The sequence below is a fragment of the Ischnura elegans genome, chromosome 1 (assembly GCF_921293095.1).
Source record: "Ischnura elegans chromosome 1, ioIscEleg1.1, whole genome shotgun sequence".
NCBI lineage: Eukaryota > Metazoa > Arthropoda > Insecta > Odonata > Coenagrionidae > Ischnura > Ischnura elegans.
The window spans coordinates 49,703,768-49,718,335 of NC_060246.1; the positions used below are offsets into that span (position 1 = coordinate 49,703,768).

The 14,568-nt window shown below is 36.9% G+C and overlaps 1 protein-coding gene across 7 annotated transcripts in view; it reads left to right on the top strand.

The window, feature by feature from the left end:
• The window catches only part of LOC124159747 (monocyte to macrophage differentiation factor 2), a 56,772-nt gene that overhangs the window by 19,171 nt on the left and 23,033 nt on the right, over nt 1-14,568 (top strand). The gene's annotated exons all lie outside the window — the stretch shown is intronic.

Genomic DNA, 14,568 nt, shown 5'->3' on the forward strand with positions numbered 1-14,568 from the left:
GTACGAAAACAATAACAATTAATGCAAAGAATTACTACGATTAGCCCAAATTTTCCGTGTTTTATTCATATTTACAACTCATAATTTTATTTCATCACTTGACTTGCTACTAAAAATATCATCAATGTAGGCTATCAGGTCGATTCTTGAAAATTTTCAAGCTTGTGTGAACACACTAACTCGCCAAATATAATAACAGTTATAGCTTTCAATGAAAACCATATATTACCATAATAATACCATATACTTTGATCAGCCGTTCATTTCCTCAATTGGACAGTATATACAAAAACATGCAATGAGTCGAAATTTTTTTCCCCACTATTCGCTACCTTCTACAATTAAAACTTAAAATTTACAAACTTATAACACGGGCAGTCGACTTGAATTACTTGCTTGAAAACAAAGGATTTCTCCGAACACCAATAAAGTTTCCGAACAAATATGATTCGCCACAAACGTTTAATGGAATATCCATGTACATCATTAATGCAATATATATCATGTGGAATTCAATACAAATTGTTTCCTCTATAGGCAAGTAAGTTATTCACACAATTAAGTTTCAGTATATCGGCACAGTTCAGGGTCTATCAAAAATTTCAGTGAGCATATTAAAATCAGCTGATACGAAAACAATAATAAGTGACACAACAGCACTTTCCACACGATTCACTTTTTCACAGTTGTTCCATCCATCCTCAAATTCACCATCACATCCCTCTGCTTTTTCCAAATCTGCAGCTGAAATATTGATACTATTCCATCATATTACATGAAAGCACAGCGGTGACGTTGCCACCTACTTCATTTCCTAAACAGAGAATGAATACTGAAATTAGGGAGTCATATAATATAAAGCTAGTATTAGAAACGAAAGCTTCTAGTTCATACAGTAAAGCTATATCGTCACGATCAAAGCAATAAAAGTTGGTACATATTTATTTTGACATGCAACGAACAGACAGACTTCGAAGCCTAAGACAATTACGAAGAAAATCAAACATATTTAGGTTTCAATGATTATTTCGCATAACATATATCTCACGATAAAGGACCGATCGGATATAGGTAAATGATTCAATATTTATGCCCGATAAATCATCATTATAACAGTAAAATTATGACCTAACCCACCTGTCTGAAGCCATTGTGATATTATCAAAACAACAGCAATCAGCTGATTTCCTAAACGAGATTTTCAAAGCATATTATATAAATCCACGGTTTAATATAATTTTTAAATGCAAATGAAGCAATTATTTGTAATTGCAAGTCAATATTCCATAAAATACAGAAAAATATATAAAATATCTTCTCCCTCATTGGTTGCGCAAACTGTTCAGAAAGTTTTTCATACGGGAAGGGGCGGAGCTTCCAAATAGCTCGCGCAAGAAATAGCATGCTGCTATTCCGAACAAAATTATTACTACGCTTCATTCTGAATACGGGGTCGTTGCAATAATGACCCGCAGAATAGCATATGCTATTTTTTGCAACGCTTATCCAGAATAGCAGCCATAGAAATCTTAAAAATCTCTTTTGAACCTGCTCTAGCAATACAATATGCTTCTTTAAATAGGGATTCCAAATAACTGACCCATATTCCAACTTACTTCTTACATAAGAGTAATACAATGTCTTAAGTACCATCTCAGAGTCAAAATATTTTGACATACGGTGTATAAAGCCCAACAGTTTAAATGCAGTTATGCTAATATTCAATATATGTATGGTGAAATACATTTTGCTATCAAAGGTGACCCCTAGATCCTTCAATTCATTAGTCTTATTCAATTTGGATTCTTCCATATGGTAATTGTATTTGATTACATTTTTTCTCCGTGAAAAAGATAAAACAACATACTTATCAACATTAAAAAATAAATCATTTTCATGAGACCACGTGACCAGACTATTTAAATCTAACTGTATCTGTAGACAATGTTGTAAATTGTTCACCTTTCTATATATTTTAACATCATCTGCAAACATTAGACATCTTGAATGATGGATACATTGGGGAAAGTCATTAACAAATATCAAAAACAGAAGTGGACCCAGGTTCTAGCCTTGGGATACACCAGATATAACATAGTATTTTTCAGACACCACGTTTCGATACACTACGTATTGTTTTCTTTGGTATAGAAATGAACTCAAAAGAGTTAACAAAGAACCCATAATGCCAACACTTTTCAGTTTGCTTAGCAATATGTTATGTTGTACAGTATCAAAGGCTTTTTTAAAGTCTAGGTAGACTGCATCCACCTGAGAACCGCTATCCATGGAATTCATAATATAATCAGTTAAGATAGCTAGGTTGGTAGTTACTGACCTATTAGCTATAAAGCCGTGTTGTGTATCACTTATCTGATTTTTTATGAGAAAGTTAATAAGCTTACATAAAATACCCTCAAATATTTTTGAAAAAACAGACAATATACTTATAGGCCTATAATTTTTTATGTCGTTTCGTTCTCCCTTTTTAAAAATGGGACACACCTTGGCAGTTTTCCAATTTGTGGGAAATACTCCACTTTTTAAAGAGTTATTAAACAGCTGACATAAAGGTTGAGCTAAGATCTCTTTACAGCCTTTCACAATATACGCAGGGATATTGTCAGGACCAATAGACTTTTTGGTATCTAAACTTTGAATTGCTTCAACCACTTCATCCTTGCTAATACTAATAATAGTTATATTATCATTGTTTTGGGCAAGGGTTTCGTCAACACACTTTATCTTAGAGGGATCCACTTGTGTAACATAAGCAGACATAAAATATTCTTTAAATGCATTAACTATTTCTCTTGGTGAGGCAAATTCACAACCATTTAGTGTAAGCACTTCAGGGATATGACCACTAGCCTTATTTTTTCTCACAAATTTCCAAAAACTATTATAGTTCCCATTGACAACTTCATGTTTGATATTTTCCAAGTGAGCACTTAAAGCTTTATTAATAATTTCTCTAAGTTCTATTCTTAAAGTATTTTATTTTGATTTGTGATAACTTGACCCAGTTTTCTTGAACAGTAGTCTATGCCTATCTTTCTTCTTTATTTTTTTAATTACTTCGTGATTGTACCACGAAGGATACTTGTATGTACTTTGATATTTTACATTTTGGGATAGATATATCAATCGCTCCATTTAGGTAATTGTAAAACATTTCCAAATCAATATTGACATCACTAGTAGATGAAATTGCTTCCAATCTTTACTCCGCAGCTCCTCATATAATTTCAAGTAGGTAGTTACCTCTTATAAAGTTATATGAATTGCTAAAATCTATTGTTTTTTTTGTAATACCACAGTCATAATGAACGGTTGCTGCTGGGTGATAGTGATCTTCTTTAATCACTGGCAACGTACAGCGAATCACCTCAATATTACTCTCGACCACATTAGTAAGAACAAGATCAAGAAATTTTCCGTAGCTATTTTCCACATTGTTCTTCTGTTTCAGACCCATTAAGTTCATGAACATCAACAACTCAATACATAATGGTGTTCTCGTTTCAATGGATGACATGAATGAAGGGCAATTAAAGTCACCAAGGATAAATATTTCATTATTAATAATTTCACTATAGGTCAATTTGTCAAAAAAATTAGTATGCACTTCAAGCAAAGCATCTGGAGGGAAATAAACTACACATAAATACACCCATTTATTATTTTTCACCTTCACCTTGATCCAAATATTTTCATCACATGTTTCTAATTCTTTTAACCTCATTGACTTATACGTATCCTTCACCATTACCATTACTCCACCACCTAGTTTTTTGCCAAAGTCTCATTTATGTCTTTCCGATGTAATTTGTATCTGCCACTCATGCATACCTCTGAATCACTTATATAATTATTTAACCATGTTTCACTTATACATATTATATCATTGTCAAGATCACCTAACGAGATGTTGAACATGTTTAACTTACTTCTCAAACCTCTCACATTCTGATAATAGATGGAAAGTTGCTGATTAAATGCACAAATTGTTCCATTCCAATCTTCCGTCCCTGGTAAACAAGAATCCCTTCCTCATTGTAAGGTTTCTATATCAGACTCACTTCGAATGCTTATTCTATCCACACCTTCACTTTTGCGAACAAATATACGACCTCCGCGCACCCATAAATACTTTATCTTGCCATTTCTTTTAAGGTCTCTTGCTAGGGCATACAACCTTCTGTTTGTTTGTGTTAAAGCTTGATTTACAAAAATAGGGCTAGCCGCGTTAACATTCCCTGTGTTCAGGTGAAGGTCCGAGAGTGACAGATTTCTCTTCACCGTCCTGGATCGAACAAATTCTTCCGCTATGCTTGACTGGGCAAAACGTACAACTAGCGGCGGATGCTTAGACCGGGTATAATGCTTCTTCCCTACCCTATATGCAGCTTCAATATCACTCCCATCGAATTTAATACCCAAGGCAAGACCTGTTTTACACACGATTGCTGAAGGAGCATCGTCATTTGACATCGGAACACCATGCGTTCTGATGTCAAATGATGATGTGAACACCATGGTATACGAGGTGTGTTCAAAAAGTATCGCGAATTTTGAATTTTTCGCGGGTTACGTATAATCGAATTTCGATTTTTTTGTGGCGTTATGTTGGTACTCATGTCTGTCACTTATGCCGACAAGCTCGGCCATTTTGAATGTTTACTTAATTGTTTACAGCTGCTTTGCTTGCACGTGTTTTGGATCGTCTTCGATTTTTACCATGGATCAAAGAACCTGTATCAAATTTTGTGTGAACAACGAAATTAAGTGCGCGGATGCATTCCGAATGTTGACTGTGGCATACGGAGAAGCTACCTTGGACCGAAGCAACGTTTATCAGTGGTACAAAATGTTCTCAGAAGGCCGAGAAGATGTGAACGACGAAGAGCGTGCCGGACGCCCGAGCACTTCAACAACAGACGAAAAAATTAATGAAGTGGAGAAAATGGTATTGGCCAATCGTCGAATCACCGTTAGAGAAGTTGCTGAGGACCTAAACATATCGATTGGCTCGTGCCATTCCATTTTTATCAATGATTTGGGCATGAGACGGGTCGGGTTGGGTTGGGTTTGGGTCCGCGACGACCCAAATTTTCTGCAGAGGGTCATAACTGGTGACGAATCGTGGGTTTATGGTTATGACGTGGAAACCAAAGCTCAATCATCTCAATGGAAGCTGCCGCACGAACCAAGACCGAAAAAAGCGCGCCAAGTTCGGTCGAATGTGAAAGTTTTGCTGACAGTTTTCTTCGATTGCAGGGGCGTGGTGCATCATGAGTTCTTGCCACAGGGTAGAACGGTCAATAAGGAATATTAGCTGCAAGTTATGCGCAATTTGCGCGAAGCAATCCGCCAGAAACGCCCGGATTTGTGGAAGAACAAAAATTGGCTTTTGCACCACGATAACGCCCCTGCTCACACATCGTTGCTTGTGCGCGACTTTTTGGCCAAAAACAACACACTAATGATGCCGCAGCCACCGTATTCCCCAGATCTGGCCCCCTGTGACTTTTTCTTGTTCCCTAAACTGAAGAGACCCATGAAAGGACGACGTTACGCTACGATTGACGAGATAAAGACGGCATCGAAGGAGGAGCTGAACAAGATAAAAAAAATGATTTTTTGAAGTGCTTCGAAGATTGGAAAAACCGTTGGCACAAGTGTATAATATCTCATGGGGATTACTTTGAAGGGGACAAAATAGATATTCATGAATAAATAAATAATTTTTGAAAAAACACAAAAGTCGCGATATTTTTTGAACACACCTCGTATGACCAGATTTTCCATTACCTGAGTTTAGAATTCCTTTTGGAGTAGAAAATGTTACATAGAATTTTATATTTTTACTAGAGATGTGCGAATAGTATCCGCGAATACTCGAGTACCTCGAATACTAGATAGTATTCGATATTCGAGATCTTGAATAATTATGCTAAGGGCACTATTTCGAATACCTCGAATACTTTGAATACCGTGCCATACACTGTCGCATGCACATTGTTGGTAGTTTAGTTGGAAAAATGTAGAGAACTCTAGTCGTCTAGAGCATGCAGTGCCATTTTAGGCAAGTTGACAAACTACACCAAATTTGTGGATTAGAGTGGTGAAAAGAGTTCGACGAGGAGAACCAAAAATGATCGGGTGAAAAAATCCGAAAATCCCCGGTTTCCCCCACCAGAAGAACCTCAGTGCCATGGAATAGTAACTATGTAGCACAATTACCAAAATCCTCTACCCCTTCCATCCATCAGCCCTCGGCCCCTCCTCCGACGCTTTCCTCCTCTCTGAAATCAAACAAAAGACCCCAGCTTGCGCAGGGTTGTATTACGAAGACCATAAATGAAAAGCTTCAAAAGAAAATATCAGGTTACAGGAGGAGAATAGAATCGTGTTTCACCCTTCCCTCTTTCTCCCCCACTGACCTTTTTCTGCCTACCTACTTTGAAGTTCCCCATTTCTGGAGGTCAACTGCTGCATGAATCATCTATTAGCCCAAAAGGTGTCTAACAGTGACTTTCGGCAATTGATATTACACCTTTATCGGATTGAAATATTAGTAATGTGCGTGTAATTTAAAAAAGAATAAGACCATATGCGACATATTTCTGACATCATTTAAGCATTTTACGCAAGGAAATAAATGTCACCATACGACGGAGACTTAGAATTCTGGCGAAACTCGATATCCTTGCAGCTGAGCTTCTCAGAAGTTGATGCGGTATTTTTTCCAAAAACATATACATACATATCAAGTTACATAAAAAACATGTACATATCAATTTATGAGTTATGCTATAAATCTTCATTGTCACAGTCGCAGGCGAAGGCATATTTTCTCAGGATATTTGCTTTCTCCCTGCTAGCTATTCAAATTCATCTGCTTATCTCGTGAGAAATTCCAAAGATGGACTGAAAATAATTGAAAAAGAAGAAAATCCAGTGGAGAAGCGCGAGTATTTTGCAAAACGCCTCGGATTGTCCGCTGGCACTTGACAGTAGGAGTGGGGCTAAAGCAAGCTACCTGTTGAAAATAAGAAAATGGATGAAGCCGAGTATCAAATGGGCGTGCCGCTGATATGGCTTTTGGTAGATAAGAATGTATACATCAGACAGAAATCCATCGTAGCAGTGTAAATGCCGAGACGGTATGCGATCATTTTTTCGCGAGGTAGTGTGTCCCCTTAGAATATTTTGAAGAGATGTAAGTTGAATCAACTATATGCCCAAATTGTTTCCATAAAATTAAAATATTCCATTAATCAGCTAAATTCTTGTTTGAATCCTTTAAATGAATTCTCAATTACGCACCAAAATCCTGAGTTTCCTGCTGCATAGGCAACCTGGTCAAACATTCCCGCATTCATGGTTGTATTCTTCCCCCCAGCAAAACGATAGATTGAGGTTCCACTGTATACCTTTTTATTTATTCATTCATCAAGTGAAATAGAAGAAGAAGCATACGTTTAATAGGCATTGCGCAATTCTAGTATTCGAGGTATTCCAAATTTGAGGTATTTGAATATTCGAGCAATGATTTAATGCTTGAATTTGATATTCGAGTTTCAGAAATCTGCTATTCGACCCATCTCTAATTTTTACATATGTATGTTTTTATTATATTACATATTATTACTCCTGCATCTATATTTCAGGATTTTTGCCTTCATTTTGCTTTAGCGAGAATAGAACATATCTTTTGCCTACCCTTGCAAAATATTAGAAATGAAAATAATAACAACTTTTGCATTCTATGGACAACTTGCGAGCATATACAAGTTAGCAAACTGATTTGGAGGTAAAGCATCCTCCCTTACATTCCCCCTCCCTTTCAATTGTGGGACACCTTTGTGCAAGGCTTCCCTCTCGTTGTCAGTTAAGTGCTGCTTCCTGTATTTTCTGACATGAATTTGGCCCACTTGCCCAGTAGGCAATTGATAGTGAATATTGGCCTACTTTTAAGAATGAACCAGTTTGGATGACCCTGTAGTTGATGGTGTCCAATTAAAGTTGGTGGTTGTTTTCGGGAATTGCTGCGTAGGTAACATTTTCTTACTCAACATTTCACTTCTCCTACTGGGAGCATTATCAAGAGAATGGGAGGGAAACCAGTGCGGACTCCTTCATGAAAAATTCGGCACATTTTATAGAGATCCTGAAAGACCTTCGAGTGACCGAAAAAGATATTTTAGTCAGCTTTGATGTCACGTCACTGTTTACGAAAGTTCCTGTACCTGATTCAGTGGAAATTTTAAAAACTTATTGGTGATGGACTTCCAGAGGACTACCCAAAATTAGTTGAATTCTGCCTTATAAACAATTATTTCCTACACAACGGGGAAATACATGAACAGGAAAGTGGCATGGCAATGGGTTCCCCGCTTTCTCCCGTAATAGCCAATTTATATATGGAGTGTTTTGAGAAGTAGGCACTTGAGACGAGTGAAGAGAAACCATCATGCTGGTTGAGATATGTAGATGACACTTTTGTGATCTGGCCACATGGGAAAGAAAAACTTGAGGCATTCCACGAACATCTAATACAGTACATCCAGACATCAAATTCACTAAAGAGCTTGAAGAAGGAGGTTCTCTCCCTTTCCTAGATGTCCTGGTTAAAAGAAAATGGATGGAAGCCTGGGCCATTCACTGTATAGAAAGAAGACCCACACCGACACGTATTTGAATTCAACATTGCATCACCACCCACAACAAAAGGCCTGCGTCATAAAAACGCTAACCCACCGAGCCAAAATCGTGTCTAATGCAGAGCATATCAGTGGTGAAATGCAACACCTTATGTGGACACTGAAAGGTAATGGTTACAGTGTCTCTTTCATATAAAGAGCGATGAAAGAAAGACACCCGCCTCTAGATGACGACCACAAGGGGAAGAAGCCATTAGCATAAGCTAAACTTCCACTCATCTATGGGGTCACCGACAGAATCGCTAGAATCCTGCAAAAATACAACATCAAGACTCGCTTCTGCACGGTGAAGAAAATTCAAAATATCCTACCTTCACCGAAGGATAGCCATCCTCCCCTTCAATCCATGGGAGTGTATGAGGTTCCCTGCTGCTGCGGCAGAAGCTGCGTGGGACAGAGCAAGTGTTCTATCTCCCAAAGGCTTAAAGAGCATGAAAGAGCATTGAAACTGCATCAGTGGGATGCATCAGCGGTCGCTGGACATTACGCCTCCAGACCTGGGCATAAAATAATGTTTAACGCTGCATGGGTATTGGCGAAGATGGAAGAATATCATCCGCGTCTTGTACGTGAATCCGTCGAGATAGCGAAAAGGCCAAACAACTTCAATAGGGACGAAGGATATAACTAAATATACATATGTAAAAATTAGAGATGGGTCGAATAGCAGATTTCTGAAACTCAAATATCGAATTCGAATATTAAATCATTGCTCGAATATTCAAATACCTCGAATTTTGAATACCTCGAATACCAGAATTGTGCAATACCTCAGCCACACATGGAGAGGGTTCCTGGCCCAATATAATGACCAACGGCTATCGCCTTCCATGCAAATTCAAAATCGGGTCAAAAATGGGTCAACGAAACCTATTTAAGCTCGGGATGAGAACAGTTTCCCTCCCATTCTCTTGATAGCGCTCCCAGTAGGAGAAGTGAAATGTTGAGTAAGAAAATGTTACCTATGCAGCAATTCCCGAAAACAACCACCAACATTGAAAAAAGAAGCTGTGAAAATCTTCATACGTGTCCAATTAAAGTTCTCTTGAGAGTAGATGCCTATTTTCGAGGTTTCTTCGGCAGAATATCCGCTGTTATGTAGTAAAAATTCTTATAACTAACCTTAAGATAGGCAAGGCAATGATTTTGCAAGAGTTATATCTTGCTCTCTCTTGCAGTTTAAAATGAAAAGCAGTTGTGGTTAATTGTATCAGTTAGTGTCAACAAAGCTAGCGTTTGTTACTGTACCCATAGTGTTAGTTTTGCTGTGTGTCTGTATCCTGTATTTTTTCTTTAGCACCTCTTATTTTATCATGCTATTATGTTCTTTCGTTTTTTCCTACAAATATGTACAATGCATGGTGCAAAATTCATGAACTTGCCTTTGTCTTGTTGAAGGTAGCTTTCCTCATGTATGTATTTCGTTTCTCTTTGCTAGCATATAAATTCCAGTATTAGCATTCCAAGATTCCGTATGCATTAAGAATGTGGCTTAAACTCTAATTTCCTGAACTCAAATTTCTTCCTTTAGGTAATCCAGTCTACAGCAGGTCTAGGGGCCTTTTTACTGCTGGTTTATTTCTTAAAGAGGGTTCTATCTCCTCTTGATATAAAAATGGAGAGGGGATTAGCTTCAACTCCTCAGCATAATAATGTTGCTGTTTACCCCTAGCTTTCCACTTTTCAGCACTGTCATTGTCAGTAGTTTTGCCGTGCTTATGTTAGCTGATTCGGCATGTAAAGACAGTTTCTTGCTGGTATTCTTTATATGTAGGCATCAACTCACCATCCATAGTCTGGTGGACTCAGTGGTGGCTTTAAGCTTCTGCATTCAGCAATTTCTGTTTCATTGTCATCACTGGTCAACAATCCTAAGTCTGGTTTGACACAGCTCTCCACTCAATTCTCCTGACAGCTAATCTTTTCCCACAAATATTTTTCTGCTCTTTCTTATGCTTCTTTACCTGGTCCTTATATTTTATTCACGGTCCTCCTTTTCCATTCTTATCATTTGCTCGTCCCTCAACGATTGTCTTCATCTATCTATCATGTATCAAGATATGGCTGATTGGGTTTTCCTGTCTTCTTCCCAAGGTTTTCATAAAGCTTCTCTTCTCTCCTAATCTTCTTTGGACTACCAGATTACTCATTTGGTCAATCCATTTGATCCTCATCATTCTGTTGTTGCACCATTTTTCGATAGCAACCACTCTTGATTTCACCCTTGAATTCTAACCCACCACTTTGTCAATGTCCATGCCTCACTTCCATAGAGGACCACACTGAATCTAAGTTCTGGTAAATTGTTTCCTTAATCCTATGCTACTTTTCCGCTGTAAGTAAATCCTGTTTTTGGTGACATGATCTCTTCTTCTGGGCTGTTCTGCTGGTAATGTTTTCTTTCTTGTCACATCCTTCTTCCCAAATAACAGAAACCTCTTTCAGTTTTTGTTTCCCTGTTTTAATGTTAGTCTTCACTTATTCTCTTCTACTGTGTACTATCATCTTACTTTCCTTTGTATTTTCAGCTGACATCTACCCATTATCCAATGTACATTTACCAGAATCTCCTTAAAATCGTATTTAAAAAGTATTCTAGCATGCAGATTTTTCCTCCATGATTTCTTTTGTTTTATCTGCACCTGATACTTTTTCTTTGATTTCATTAATGGCTTTCTCGATGGAAACATTTAAAATTATGGGTGGCAATGCACAGTCTTGTTTCACTCCTATCCTCATTCTCGCTTCTTCACAGCTGGGTCCTGATTTTATCACCTCTACTTGGCTTTTTCATCAACTGTGGATGAGTATCCTGTCATAGTAAAGAACTTCAGTTTCTATCAGGATTCCAAGCAGAGAGTTCCAATCCACATTGTCACTATCTGGAACTCATGTGTTGTCGGGCTAGTGGTCCTAAATTTCTCACCTCCCTGCTCTTTCTCTTGGGAATCAAAATGATGATAAATACTCCAAAGGATGCAGTTTGCCATGAAAAATTTTTTGACTCAAAGTCCTTCGGTATCTCACCTGTTGAATACATTTTCTACATCTGGTTCAACATCTTTTCTCCTGCATTTTTACCTTGCTCAGCAGGAATAATGTCAATTCCAGATATTTTATTCCTCTGATCTGATATTAAAATTGAGGCTCCCATGTAATCTGTATCCACTTCCCCTTCATTTTCAATAGCTTTTGTCCTTGTTTTACTGGTAGGCTGTTTCCTCTGTACAACTCTTCCAAAAGATATTTCTTCCATCTCTTCACTCTGTCTTCATTTTCAAATAGTTTTCCCCTTAGGGTATCACATTTCTCACCTTATTCCTTGAAGTGGTTCCTCTATATCCTTTAGGCGGCTTCTACTGTTCTATGAACAAGAGTGTTCTGTACGTCATCATAGATATTTTTCGTCAACATTTCTCTAGCCTTGCTTGCCTAATGACAAATCTCGTTTCTTATTCTCTTGTAGCTTTTCTGTCCTTCCTCTGTTTTTACATTCTTGTACTTTCTTCTTTGTTAAATGTGACGTTAGACTTCCTGTGTAATCCATAGTTTTATCTTGACGACTATTCTCCTACCAAGACCTTCTTCAACTGCTGCATGTAGTCCACTTCTTATATTTTTCCAGTTCTTTTACACTAATTTCTTGGTCACAAACTATCCTAATTTATTCTCCTTAGCTTCTTGAAATTCCAGGTGTTTTTAGCCTCTGTCAATTTTTCAACCTTCCAAATATTTTTCACCTGTTTCTTCCTTTATTTTAATTTTAGGTGGTATTTCATCATAGTCATGGTCATTGTCGATATCAGCTCTGGTTTGCTTTTGCAATCCTTCACCTCATCCTGAATCTTTGTTGCACTAGAATGTTGACGATTTGGAACATTGTTTTGTTGTACTTTCCACATGTATCTTCTTCACATGGTATACTTGAATAATGTGTTGTCACTCATTTGGCTGTTTTCTGTGCAGAATTTAAATAACCTTCCTCCTCTTTAATTTCAGTTTCTTGATCCATATTTTCCATTTATTCTTCTGTCTTTAGTAAACTTGCTTATCTCTCAGCTAACCTCCTCTATATCTAGAGGTAGACCAACCATCCGAAACCTGGTGTACATATTCAGTGCTATTAGCCATATATTAGCCAGAGCTGTGGCCTTTGCTTGACTTAAATTTTTTTACATAAAAAAGAATCTTAATCTTTCAAAGGCTCAACTTAGCCAACCGCCTTGTCTCATCTGATTGTTGAGATTTTTTAAGAATTTCATGAGTTAAAATAATGATTATCAATTGTACTATGAAGTCCCTTAGCTCAGTCCCACAGGTTGAAATGTTGAAAATGGCAAAAATACCATCTTCGCTATTTTTTACGTGTCATTTTCAAATTCAATAACAACTCTTATAGTTAATGATCAGCTTATTCCTTATAAATTAAATAGAAATTAGGGTATATTAATGGGAATCTGCATAAGTAATTCATCAGAATGCATAAGTAATTAATAACAAATTTTATCTCTTTATATTTAAACTTAAACAGAGGAAAATGCTTCTATTTTCATATAATTTTTGCATTTGGAAATGTCTTCAATTAAAAAAAATCACTATAGGGTAAATATTTTTAAAATATAGATTCCTGGCGATAATATTCATTTATTTTTAAATATAATGTAAGTTTTATGCATTTTGGGATGATTTATGTCATGGATTTAAGGTGATAATGCCACTCTGATGCTTTAAATGAATAAATTATTTTGCATCATGTTCTGTGTTTTGTGTGTATGTGGATATTTCTTTCCCTACTGCCTGTAAAAAAAAGCAAGAGGAGTTTGAGGAGCTCTACCTTCTAAACAAAGCTATCAATTTCAATGCTACAAAAAAAACAAATTATTAAGAATTTATTTCTTTGTTAAATCAGTTACATAAAAATTTTTTGGCCCCTTATTATATTATTTCCTGTACTCAATTTTTTCTGAACAAAGTGTGTACCAGTTTTTTGTGTGTAAAATCAAGTTGCCCATGAGCGTTTGGCATTCCCTTAGTTTTCCTTCCAATAACTTGGAATTTTGATGTAAGAAAACCATATCTGTTATGAACAGTTTTCAAAAAACAAATTTTTTATGCCATAAAAATTGAGGGATTTGTTGTAAACAGTGCAAATCTCTGCTAACTTCGAAACCAATGGATCAATTGAAAAATTGATTGGTACTGTTGTGTGCTGTAGAATGTAAGTAATGCAGGTACATATATAGATCATACACGTTAAATGGCAACAATATATTCAATATCGTTTGATATTTATTTTTGTTTTGAGCTCTGGTAGTTACTTTTTCTCTGTCTAGCGAGGCAGGCCAAAACAAAGCAGCTGAAAAGAGAAAATCTCTCAAAGCCAAGCGCAGTTGCCATATCGTGCATTGTGATGCACTGTATGTACTGTGGTAGTTTATGAATCATCCACTGCTTGCTACTGCCGAGTCGGTGGCAACCATGCCCCTCTCTTCTCCTCCCTCTCCCACAACAGAGCTACCAGTACACACATAAATACATCTACCTAAATAATAAGCAATATTGACGTGATTAGCGATATTGAATGTAATTGTTATAACTGCCAGTCTTCAATCGTACAGTATATATCAGTACCAATCAATTTTCAATTGATCCGTTTGTTTCAAAATTAGCAGAGATTTGCATTGTTTATGACAAAACCCTCAATTTTTTGTGACATAAGCAATTTGGTTTCTGCAAAATGTTATTAACAGATCTGGCTTTCTTATACAAAATTCCAAGTTACTGGAAGGAAAACTTAGAGAATGCCATACGCTCGAAGTTGGGCAACTTGATTTCACAC